This window comes from Bombina bombina, chromosome 10, assembly GCF_027579735.1.
Source record: "Bombina bombina isolate aBomBom1 chromosome 10, aBomBom1.pri, whole genome shotgun sequence".
In the NCBI taxonomy this organism is placed as follows: Eukaryota; Metazoa; Chordata; class Amphibia; order Anura; family Bombinatoridae; genus Bombina; species Bombina bombina.
This window is the reverse complement of record NC_069508.1, coordinates 49,468,139-49,482,265: the sequence shown is the minus strand read 5'-3', so window position 1 is coordinate 49,482,265 and position 14,127 is coordinate 49,468,139.

The following is a 14,127-nucleotide window of genomic DNA, read 5'->3' as shown; positions in this document are numbered from 1 at the left end:
TTTTATAAATATAATAGTTAATCATATTTTTTCATCTGATATCATTACATACAACTTAAACAAATCTCTTAAATGCCTGTGTGTTTATGAATTATTTCTGATTTAATTCAGCTGTTTCTATTATAAATTACATTAATTAATCACCAGAACTTCCGTTTTGTGTGCATTTCCAAAATTTGCAATAATAGTGTTATTGGCTCTACCAAAAATCTAAATACATTCTTGATAACTACTTTAAACATTAAAGGACCACTCAATGCAGCAGAATTACATAATTAACAAGTGCCTAATAAAAACTGTTGTGAATATTATCCTTATTATTATTATTATTTGTATTATTATATCAGTAGTGTACCCGCAAAGTGTATTATGTGTTTAGACACAATAAATATTATGGAACCTCTATATCATTCTGATAATGTAACTCAATATTTATATAATAGCGGTTACCAACTTTGCAGGGGCAATGTGTTCAATTTAATAACACTGAATAATATCATTTGCAAGGGATAATATATATAAAACCTGAATCCTTTTAGTTCTGATTTGTCTATTAATTAAACTGAGACCAGATCAATAAGCAAACTTGCGGCTAGATTATGAGTCTTGTGTTAGGCTTAAAAAGCAGCATTGGCTGGTCCCAACGCTGCTTTTTACCGCCCACTGGTATTACGAGTCTTGAAGGTAATCCTTTTAGTTCTGATTTGTCTATTAATTAAACTGAGACCAGATCAATAAGCAAACTTGCGGCTAGATTATGAGTCTTGTGTTAGGCTTAAAAAGCAGCATTGGCTGGTCCCAACGCTGCTTTTTACCGCCCACTGGTATTACGAGTCTTGAAGGTACAGGTGTACCGCTCACTTTTTTGTCCAGACTTGGAAATACCACAAATCCACTTACGTAAATTGTGTATCCTCTTTTTTCAATTGGACATGCATAGAGCCGGTATTACGAGTCTGCCAAAAAGTGAACGGTAGACCAGACCCTCTCCTGTCAAGACTGGTACCGCATTTTAAAGTCAGTAGTTAAGAGTTTTATGGTACAATGCCGTAGCATAAAACTCTTAACTAAAGTGCTAAAAAGTAAACTAACACCCATAAACTACCTATTAACCCCTAAACCGAGGCCCTCCCGCATCGCAAACACTAAAATTTAATTTTTAACCCCTAATCTGCCGAACCGGACATCGCCGCCACTATAATAAATATATTAACCCCTAAACCGCCGCACTCCCGCCTCGCAAACATTAGTTAAATATTATTAACCCCTAATCTGCCGTCCCTAACATCGCCAACACCTACCTACATTTATTAACCCCTAATCTGCCGCCCCCAACGTCGCCGCCACTATACTAAAGTTATTAACCCCTAAATCTAAGTCTAACTCTAACCCTAACACCCCGTAACAAATACAATTTAAATAAATCTAAATAAAATTACTATAATTAACTAAATAATTCCTATTTAAAACTAAATACTTACCTGTAAAATAAACCCTAAGCTAGCTACAATATAACTAATAGTTACATTGTATCTAGCTTAGGGTTTATTTTTATTTTACAGGCAAGTTTGTATTTATTTTAACTAGGTAGAATAGTTACTAAATAGTTATTAACTATTTAATAACTACCTAGCTAAAATAAATACAAAGTTACCTGTAAAATAAAACCTAACCTAAGTTACAATTACACCTAACACTACACTATAATTAAATTAATTCCCTAAATTAAATACAATTAAATAACATTATCTAATGCACAAATAAAAACAACACTAAATTACAGAAAATAATAAACAAATTACAAGATTTTTATACTAATTACACCTAATCTAATCCCCCTAACAAAATAAAAAAAGCCCCCTAAAATAAAAAAAAAGCCCTACCCTACACTAAATTACAAATAGCCCTTTTGCGGGGCATTGCCCCAAAGTAATCAGGTCTCTTACCTGTAAAAATATTACAAATCCCCCCCAACTTTAAAACCCACCACCCACACAACCAACCCTACTCTAAAACCCACCCAATACCCCCTTAAAAAAACCTAACACTAACCCCTTGGAGATCACCTTACCGGGAGAAGTCTTCACCCAACCGGGCCGTAGTCCTAAACGAAGCCGGGAGAAGTCTTCATCCAAGCCGGGCGAAGTGGTCCTCCAGACGGGCAGAAGTCTTCATCCAGACTGCATATTCTATCTTCATCCATCCGGCGCGGAGCGGGTCCATCTTCAAGACATTCAACACGGAGCATCCTCTTCTTCCGACGGCTACGACTGAATGAAGGTACCTTTAAGTGATGTCATCCAAGATGGCGTCCCTTCAATTCCGATTGGCTGATAGAATTCTATCAGCCAATCGGAATTAAGGTAGAAAAAATGAAATTGGCTGATGCAATCAGCCAATAGGATTGAAGTTCAATCCTATTGGCTGATCCAATCAGCCAATAGAATGCAAGGTCAATCCTATTGGCTGATTGGATCAGCCAATATGATTTTTTCTACCTTAATAGGATTTTTTCTACCTTAATTCCGATTGGCTGATAGAATTCTATCAGCCAATCGGAATTGAAGGGACGCCATCTTGGATGACGTCACATAAAGGTACCTTCATTCTGTGTCGATTGAAAAGGATGCCCCAGGTCGGATGTCTTGAAGATGGACCCGCTCCGCGCCAGATGGATGAAGATAGAAGATGCCGTCTGGATGAAGACTTCTGCCCGTCTGGAGGACCACTTCGCCTGGCTTGGATGAAGACTTCTCCCGGCTTCGTTGAGGACTTCGGCCCGGTTGGGTGAAGACTTCTCCCGGTAAGGTGATCTTCAAGGGGTTAGCGTTAGGTTTTTTTAAGGGGGTATTGGGTGGGTTTTAGAGTAGGGTTGGTTGTGTGGGTAGTGGGTTTTAATGTTGGGGGGATTTGCAATTTTTTTTACAGATAAGAGAGCTGATTACACAAAAGGCCCTTTTAAGGGCTATTTTTAATTTAGTGTAGGGTAGGGCTTTTTTTATTTTTTGGGGGGGTCTTTTTTATTTTGTTAGGGGGATTAGATTAGGTGTAATTTTATTTAATTGTATTTAATTGTATTTAATTTAGGGAATTTAATTTAGGGAACTAACTTAATTATAGTGTAGTGTTAGGTGTAATTGTAACTTAGGTTAGGTTTTATTTTACAGGTAACTTTGTATTTATTTTAGCTAGGTAGTTATTAAATAGTTAATAACTATTTACTTACTATTCTACCTATTTAAAATAAATACAAACTTGCCTGTAAAATAAAAATAAACCCTAAGATAGCTACAATGTAACTATTAGTTATATTGTAGTTAGCTTAGGGTTTATTTTACAGGTAAGTATTTAGTTTTAAATAGGAATTATTTAGGTAATAATATTAATTTTTATTTAGATTTATTTAAATTATATTTAAGTTAGGGGGTGTTAGGGTTAGACTTAGATTTAGGGGTTAATACATTTAGTATAGTGGTGGCAACATTGAGGGCGGCAGATTAGGGGTTAAAAAATGTAGATAGGTGGCGGCGATGTTAGGGACGGCAGATTAGGGGTTAATATGTTTATTATAGTTGCGGCGATGTCCAGAGCGCAGATTAGGGGTTAATAATTTTATTATAGTGTTTGCGATGCGGCAGTACCTCGGTTTAGGGGTTAATAGGTAGTTTATGGGTGTTAGTGTACTTTTTAGCACTTTAGTTATGATTTTTATGTTACAGCGTTGTACCATAAAACTCTTAACTACTGACTTTTAAATGTGTTAGGACTCTTGACGGGGTACGGTGTACTGCTCACCTTTTGGCCTCCCAGGACAGACTCGTAATACCGGCGCTATGGAAGTCCCATTGAAAATAGATTTTACGAAGTTTACGTAAGTCGTTTTGCGGTAAGGCCAACAAAGTGTGTGGTGACCCTAAACCTTCAAGACTCGTAATACAAGCAGGCATAAAAAAGCAGCGTTAGGACCTCTTAACGCTGCTTTTTTACCTTAACGCACAACTCGTAAGCTAGCCGAAAGTATTTCATTTTTTTAGTGCTATTTCAAGATATCTTCAAATCTGCATATTAATTTGACTTGTAAACAATAAGAAAAAAACATTAAAGAAACAAAAAGCTAAAAATTGAATTCTTCATAAAAGGCCAGATTACCAGTGGAACGCTAACAGTTCCGCGCAATTGATAAGGGGTATATTGCGAGTGTTTGCGCACGTCAGGTTTTCCGCTCATATTAGACCTTAAAAGTAAACAAAATCGTGATTTATGCTAGAATGATAACTGGATCCTCAGAGCTCTGGTTAACTGTTTCACTAACAAAAAAAAAATCACAAAACACATCAAAAATACATTACAAAGTACAGTTACAATCATAATAATACTGTCTGATAAAAATATTTAAAAAAAATTATTGCACAAACAATTTATAAGGGCTCAAAGATATTAGGTCTCAGGTATTAGAGAAAAAGGCTTCAAAGAGCATTAACATTGAGATACGTACATACACATGCCAAAAGATATATATATATATATATATATATATATATATATATATATATATATATATATATATATATATATATATATATATATATATATATATATACTGTATGTCTATATATGTGTGAAAATGTTTGTATCTATTTATGTGTGTATATATGTATTTACAGACATATATACACATATAAGCATATACATGCCTAGTACACATATATAAACTTATAAAGAAGTGCATTGGAGCCCTTAGCTGTTACCTAGATAAAAACATGTAAAAATATATTTAAGCAATATTCATTTTTAATAAAGGTTTTAACAATGTATATACTGTAAATATTTCACATTCCTATGTTCCGCACATTGCAGAATATGTTCTAAGTATTTATAAATAGATATTCCTATATAAATCTGTATATAGCTATACCTATATATAATCTATATACATAGATATAAATTTATATTTTACCATAAAAAAACATCAGATATATATAGAAATATGTATTTATGAATAAACAGAACATTTTCTGGTGTGTGAAGAACATTGGAATGTGAAATATTTATATTTTCATGTTGGGTTGGTGCACTTGAGAATATGTAATCGTGTTTGCACACGAATTGGGTGTTATGTTTTTTGTTCCACTTTTTTTTATTCAATTGACTTCTATGGGGGAGCAGGTTATTGTTCGGCTTTTTGCACTCGTCGGGTTAGTGAGCAAGAAAAAACAGATTACTTTCAACTCATAATATGAGCTTAACCCGACGTGCACAAGAAGTAGATATGTGCGATTCGTTTCGGTTCGATTCGGAAGTTCGGAAAATTCGGCGATTCGGATCGAACCGAATTTCCGAATTAAAATTCTGCTGAATTTTCCGAATCGAACCGAATTAGTTCGAAACGATTCGTAAATTTGGGATGGCCATTGGATTACACTAGTATTGTACAGTATGTTAGGTTAACACAGAATTTTCCGAATTCGAATCGATCCAAACCAAACTTCGAAAAATTCCAAATCGATCCGAACCGAACCGAATTTTTTCGCCATGCACATGTCTAACAAGAAGCTTACTTCTAGCGCAGTTAATGCTCGAGCAATAGCATTAAATAACGCTCCACTTGTAATCTAGACCAAAATGCATATTTAATTATACATAGTAAAAACACAGTAATACTTTAACTATTGTATTGTCAGTTTACCGCTCATATAAAATTGGGTTTTCCATTGCCCCAGAGAGGTTTCCAATATCCTGCAGAATACAGAACATTTACCCTGCAACATTACACATCATAAATGTTTGATCAGTGCAGCAAGTCATTTAATAAGTCTCTAGTAAGTTAAATAATACTCAATATGCTTTGTAAGTGGAATTTACCTTGACTGTAATATTCTAAAATAAAATCAAAGCTTTAAAAGATACGAAAATCAAAATTAAATGTTAGTTGTTCAGACAGAACATGAAATGTTAAGAAACTTTTCAGTTAAAAATATTTAAACACACAAATAAATCATCCACATCACCACAAATGTTAGAACTAAATTTGAAAGTAATGATGCGCTGGTACCTCCCACCTGTTATATCCAGGAGCAAGTGACACGTGCTGGAGAGGGTGAGAAAACAGAGTCAACTACACACACATGTGAGAGCTATGGGAGGGAGTAGAATCACACTTTAAGACCATTTCATCAAACAGTTTTACTCTAACCTCTAGGATTGCCTTACTCAATGAGTTGCCAAAATTCCCTTGCACACTGAGATTAACATTACTACAAATAGGAATAAATGGAACTAAGTCATTAATTGCACACAAGTGGAAGACACCTAACATCCCAACAACACAAATGTGGAAGGCAAAAGTCACAGATTTACTATCCCTAGAAGAGTATGGTTATCTTAAAAGACAGAAATTGAACACCATAGTAGACATAAAATTCCTCTGGGAGGAATCCATTCGAGAGACACAAGCTATAAGGGGAGGAGGGGAGACCTAGCAGACTAAGAAAACAGTTTGAGCAAACACGGGGGCCCGAACCCATCACCCACCTGTTGTTACCTATACCATATTCTGGTTATCCTTACTTCCACTATGCTGCTCTCCTATCTCTTTAACTAATTTCTATCCTGGAGGTTTTTTGGTTAATCTGAGGATCCGTAGTTGAAGGAGAAGTTCACTGGGTGACGTATGTAGTGGATTACAAGCCGGAAACGTTTGAATCTCTGACTATTCGGTCTAAGGAACTATACCGGTAGCCATTTGCTGCGTCCTTTTGAATCACTATTTGATCCTTTTGGGGCTGATGTCATCTGTATATCTTGTGAGTTGTTAATTTTAGCGTGTGGATGTGTCAACCTATTAAAAATACTACCTTGATGGGGCGGAGCCTGGAGGAGCGCGGTGATGGCTGCTTAATCACCGAGCTCCGTGCATGCTGAGCAAAGAAAGAGTAGCAAATAACCGGAATATTTGGAGATCTAGGGAATGACATAGCTGCTAATCAGAATATGCCCTAAAAAAGGTGACTCCATTATTACAATTGCAACGGAGACATGAGCCTGGAAGGCAGGAAGGCAACATAAAATAAATATACACCAATGATGTAAAAATACCTGTAAAAGTTAATAGCTGGAGAGTTGCTAGATATGGGAACCCTTATACTGTAAAAAGGGCGCTAACTACAAATGCTGATATAAAGCTTGAGAATCATATCATATCTCTGTTAACTGCTGTAAATACACTTTATTGCTCTACTTTTACAAACAGTAGCTAGAAGAAAACAGCCAGCTTGATTTGGTTACTAACAATTAAACTTTCATAGCATTGACACAGACATGTCTGCCAGAAAACAAAATAAAACAGGAGTAGGAGCAAAGATGTCTGCACAACATCCCTTTTTTAAGTCATCCAAAGGAGACAAAGGTCAAGAAGCAGAAGAATTAACGATAGGGGAAGAAATGGATTCTGACACTGATTCTCAACACACCAAAATGGATCAAACTCCAGCGACTAAAGCAGACCTTAAAAATCTAATGTCTAAACAGGACATCAATAATATTTTCAATAAGATGTGGGAGAAAATGGACACGCTGCAGACCACGGTCACCAATAGCCTGACAGATATCAAACAAGATATTCTGGACTTAGGTACTAGAATTGAATCTTTGGAAGAAAAAGAGGAAACCACCACTGAGGATATAAATACCCTCTCCCAACACATGTCCTCTCAGCAACAAGATATAGAAGAAATGCAAGATAAACTGGAGGACATGGAGAACAGGAGCCGCAGGTGTAATCTTAGACTAAAAGGGGTTCCCGAAACAATAACAACATCAGAACTCCCTGAATTTCTCCTACAGCTATTTCAAGCCATCACAGACAACAAGGAAGACGGCAAATTTGAAACGGAAAGAGCACACAGAGCCTTAAGAGCAAGACCCAAAAAAGGAGACCCGCCAAGAGACATTATAATTAAGATGCTGCGGTTCCGCGACAAAGAAGAAATCCTAACAGCTGCAAGACAAAACCCTACCTTCAAGTTTAAAGGCTCGGTTATTCAATTTTACCAAGACTTGTGCCTGAGAACACTTCAAAGGCGTAGTACTATGCGACCCCTTACACAGCTTTTACGCAAAACCCAAATACCCTATAGATGGGGATTCCCTTTTTCCCTCAACATCCTACACGAAGGAAAAACAGTGTCACTTAAAGACCCGGCAGGGATACCAACTATTTGCAAACTGTTGAAACTCGAATGCCCAGATCTACCGACATCATCCCAAGAACAAGACACAGCTCATCAATCTACCCGTCAAACATTTCCCACCAGAGACAGGTGGACCAAGGTAGCAAAAAAGAAGCAGAAAACCTGAAGGACTCCTGAGCCTGCACAAATACTAAAGACTCTCTGCCTTAAAAGAAGCTGAGAAGACGGCTTTACTGGAGACTCTCCAATCATTTAAGACATATAATAGATTAACATTTTTTTACAGGTAAACTCATTAAGCCCTGCCTCAAGGACTCTGATCAAAAAGAGAAAGAATCGAGGTAGAAGCTAGAATATTAATCCTTTCAAAAGCATACCGCCACAAATGTCGAGGTAAGACCCTCCAAGGACGGTTTAATTTGTTTTCATAGTAAATGATTAACCTACAACCAGCCAAAACTAACTTGTATACTCTTATACTAGCAATGTTTATTTTTTACGATGTACACAGCTCAATAATGCACATCTACCCCATTGTGCAATAACTGTATGGACACGGATGCGGTGTATATCCTATACATTAATGTTATCAGGTTTTATTGTTGTTTTAAAATCTTTTTTTGGTTTTTGTTATTATTAGTTATCGTTACTGGTTTGGCATGGGAAAGCCCATGTCACACAGCTGTTACATTCATTTGGTCACAATATCACTGCAACGACTTAACCTCCCCGAAGTTATCCAGAGAAGAGGGAAGGAGTATTAAGGTGAGGAGCAATATATTGTCTTGTATACCACGTCTTCATTTAGATAGATTTTACTATTACAATGTCCTCTCTTCCACTTGTTTGTTATTCAAAGAGAACTTTAGACACATTAGCACATACCCAGACACTGAGATAGATGGAATCTTGGACTATTAACTTACTCTCACATAATGTTAGAGGTCTGAACTCAGACATTAAACGAAGGATGGCAATTACACAATATAGATCCCTGAAGGCAAATGTAATCTTTCTCCAGGAAACACATTTTTTAAAATCTCAAATACCTAGATACTGGACCAAAGATTTCCGACACCATTATCACTCTACATCTGACTCTAAAAAACGGGGGGTGTCTATACTAATACATTCTTCCCTACCCTTTACACATCAGGAAACAATTGAAGACAAGGAGGGCAGATTCCTCATTGTGAAAGGCCAAATTCAAGAGACTGACATTTTATTCTGTAATATTTACGCACCTAATGACAAACAAGACACTTTCTTCAGACAGATCACACATCTTATGACAGGGTGGTCCCAAACTAGGACAATTTTTGCGGGAGACTTCAATGTAGATCTTACATTACAATCCAAACAATGCAACACCCCACTTACCAATAAACAACACAAGCAACGCAAGATGATCAAGACAATACAAGATTATCTAACTACAGGCCTGTTGATAGACTCTTGGAAAACACTATATGGACACACAAGTGACTCTACCTTTTTTTCCGCGGCACACAAAACATACAGTAAGCTGGACTACATATTTGTCAGCCAGTTTTTACAATCCATCCTCATAAAATCAAACATTCATCCATGTGTGTGGTCAGACCACTCTATAGTGCAGCTCGCACTAGGTAATATCCGAGTTCCGAATAGAACCAGATCGTGGACATACGACCCCATCTGTTTAAAAGACCCCATGGTCCACGCTGCAGTGGAACGTAGTATGTTAGAATATTGGGACATTAACACGGGGACGACGACCAACCCTATCATGACATGGGCGGCACACAAGACTTATCTGAGGGGACTACTTATAAAAGAAAAATCCAGCTTTCTCAAGAAACGACATACACGGAGAGTAGACTTACAGAAAGAGATAGACACTTTAGAGAGACAACATAAACTCACACTATCTACGACCACACTGAAACTGCTCCAAGGTAAACGAACAGAATTGGCATCTATCCTAAATGATCAAGCAGTCAAAGCAGCCTTTCGGCTTAAGACCAATTACTATATATATGCAAACAAGCCAGATAGATACCTAGCAAATAAGATCCGTGAGCGGGCGAGAATTGCCTCTATAGCACAGATCCAAACACTAGAAGGCAATATATCCACCCACCCACAAGAAATTGTAGACTGCTTCGCCCAATACTACGGCACACTGTACGAGGGGACTCATGTCACCCAGTCCCCTACCACAGAATCCATATTAACAAAATTTCTAGATAGTGCTCACTTGCCCTCTATACAGGAAACAGATAGAGAGAGTCTAAACCAAGCGATAACCGCAAATGAAGTGCTCAGGGCCATTAAGGATCTAAAACCAGGGAAAGCTCCGGGTCCTGACGGGCTACCTGGAGAATATTACAAATTATTTAAATCCTCCCTAACACCACATTTAGTCAAATTCTCGAATTATATCATGCAAGGGCATGAGATCCCATGTGACCTATTGGGAGCCAAGATAGTTGTTATACCCAAGCCAGGTAAAGACCCACAGAAATGCGCTAGCTACAGACCCATCTCCCTTATAAACCAGGATCTAAAGATCTTTACTAAAATCTTAGCGAACAGATTAAAGAGTATCCTACCGAGTATAATACACCCGGATCAGGTTGGGTTTGTGGCAGGTAGGGAAGCCCCTGATAACGTCAGACGAATTATAGCAACCATAGCCCAGCTTGACAGGATGAAAACGCCTTCTCTGGTCCTATCATTGGACGCGGAGAAGGCGTTTGACAGAGTAGATTGGACATATATGTTCACAGTCCTGGACAAAATGGGATTCAAAGGTCCCTTTGTAGAAGCCCTACGCTGTATATACTCCAAACCTACTGCCACAGTAAGGGCCATGGGTCACCACTCCAAACTAATACACATAAAAAATGGTACGAGACAAGGCTGCCCGCTCTCTCCCTTATTGTTTGCCTTATGCATGGAACCGCTGGCAGCCAATATCAGACATTCACCCGAAATAACTGGACTTCAGGTTAAAAATACAGACTACAAGATTTCTCTATTCGCGGACGATGTCTTGCTAACACTGACCAGACCCCTGACATCTCTTACAGGCCTATATGATATTCTACAACGGTTCTCTCTAGTGTCAGGCTATAAAATAAACATGGAGAAAAGTGAGGCAATGGCCATAGCTTTACCAGCCCACACAAAAAAATTAATTGAACTAAATTTCTCATTCTCTTGGGTTAGATCACATATTAAATATCTGGGAATTAAACTAACGACACAATACACAGACTTGTATAAGGTTAATTACCTTCCCCTATTCAAAGAACTGCGTTCTGACATCGCAAAATGGAGACTATTAAACTTTTCCTGGTATGGCAGAATATCCGCCATAAAGATGAATTGCTTACCAAGGATTCTATATCTGTTTAGGACTTTGCCCATCCCAATCCAAAAACCTGATCTAAAAATTTTACAATCAGAATTTAACCTTTTTATCAATGGCAAGAAGCAGGCAAGAATTCCCCATACAATTTTAACCAAACATAGGCAGCTGGGAGGTGTAGGGGCCCCAAATCTTCTAAATTACTATGAGGCAGCTAGACTGGCCCAAAATGCTCTGTTGGGCTCTCCAGTAAGAGATTTAGTGTGGAAGGAGATAGAGGCAGAGATAGGAAATCTTGACTCCCCAGCCGATCTGATCTGGGATAGATTGCTGCCTCAGCACCAGATCAAAAAATGCTCCCCTATTACTACACTTTCACTGGATCACTGGAAGGCGATGGCACATAGAAACGGAGGGTTACCAGAGTTTTCCTCCAAGATGCCAATCAAATATCTTATCCCAAACGAATACCGAAAACAGCTAGACAAATGGGAGAACAAGGGACTTTACAGAGTGGGAGACCTATTAATAAATAAGAAACCACTGACTTTTACTCAGATACAAGATAGACTAGCACCTTTTCCCCTCAAATGGTACCTATACTTACAAATAATGTCAGCCCTGAACAAATTCATACCAAACATTGCCACACAACCCAGTACCACACTGGAGAGACTGTGCACCACAAGGGAAAGACCTAAGCAAGCCATCTCACAATTATATTTGGCAATACAAAACTCAGAGGACAGCACTAAATCACCTATAATGCTTAAATGGGAAACAGACAGAAACATAACATTGGAAAGGCCAGAATGGCAAGACATATTCCACTCCTCGTGCAGGGGGCTAATTAGTGCTGACCTGCGAGAAAATAGCCTCAAGACCATCTTTCGATGGTATTTGACGCCAATTAAAACTTCACATTACACAGAAAGCAGAAGTAGAAATTGCTATAGGGGATGCAACTCAATTGGAACCTACATGCACATGTGGTGGGAATGCCCCAGAGTAGCTCACATTTGGGCTAAGCTCTCAACTCATCTTAGCTTTCTTCTAGAGGAGCGAATCTCGTTAACTGTTTCTCAGGGATTGTTAAATGCCCCTTTACCAAACTTCAACAAACATATCAATACCTTCATTAGAATACTATGCACAATCACGAGGGTGAGCATTGCCAGGTACTGGAAGGAGGGAGTACCAACATGGAATGAGATACTAGAAAGATTTAAAATGACATACTCCTTACATGAAATGGCAGCAATGCTATTAGGAACGGTTGATGTGTTTCATAAAATCTGGTTTTATTGGATAACACATCCAATCTAGCCAATTCAACTCCACACCATGAACACAGAAAGAAATAGCATCTCAAAAAGAAACAAGCACAGAGGTGAGAAAAGTGTTAACTAATACAGGAAATACAATAGGTAGGGAAACTAAACAGGTTAACGTAGGCCCCCCTCCACTACTGAAAGAGGAAAAAACACTAGAGGATTACTTTGCAGAAAGTTGCAGTGATATACAATTGATTGATTTTAAATGACCAATTGTTTGATTTGTTTGTTCAATTACAGTTTGTTAAATGGTTTTTTTTGTATTTTTTTTTTTGGTAACAAAAAATGAGACATGTGTTAACAGTCTTTCACGAGAAAAACATCAGGTGTGATGTATTGGTTTTTGAGAATGTATTGCTTAGGATAGATAACACAGATAAAATTATAATCTGAACACGGTATGTACTAACTAGTGCATACCAACACTTGATGTACCGAATATATAATCATCTGTATAAGACACTTGTTATGTATGTTGATGTTATCTCAATAAAAACAATTTTAACATAAAAATACTACCTTGAGTCAGATTTGCGCTGTCTTTTGTTTTTTCGTCAAAGCACCTAATTTCTATCCTGATAAAGCCCATGTCACAGGATGAGTTTAAGCAGGGATAGGCAAGGTGTCCGTACATGGACACTGGTGTCCGTGACTAGCCCTTGCAGTGTCCGCCACAACCTTAGTATATCTTTTCTTTCTGATTAAATAATAGGAATAAAAAAAAATATGTATTGTGAATAAAGTTAGTGGCTTGTCAAGAGACTGCTAATGATATTGGGTGATGTTATGGAATAAATAAAGCCTGAGTGAAATACTGGATGTGTATCTGCATCTGTATAATAACACCCAGCTCTATACAAAGACACAGTAGTGACACTAGCACATGGGTATAGCCAGAGGAGGGCTGGTTATAGGGTCAGTGGTATCTGCATCAGTATAATAACACCCAGCACTATATAATGACACAGTAGTGACACTGGCACATGGGTATAGCCAGAGGAGGGCTGGTTATAGGGTCAGTGGTATCTGCATCTGTGTAATAACACCCAGCACTATATAATGACACAGTAGTGACACTGGTACATGGGTATAGCCAGAGGAGGGCTGGTTATAGGGTCAGTGGTATCTGCATTTGTGTAATAACACCCAGCACTATATAATGACACAGTAGTGACACTGGTACATGGGTATAGCCAGAGGAGGGTTGGTTATAGGGTCAGTGGTATCTGCATCAGTATAATAACACCCA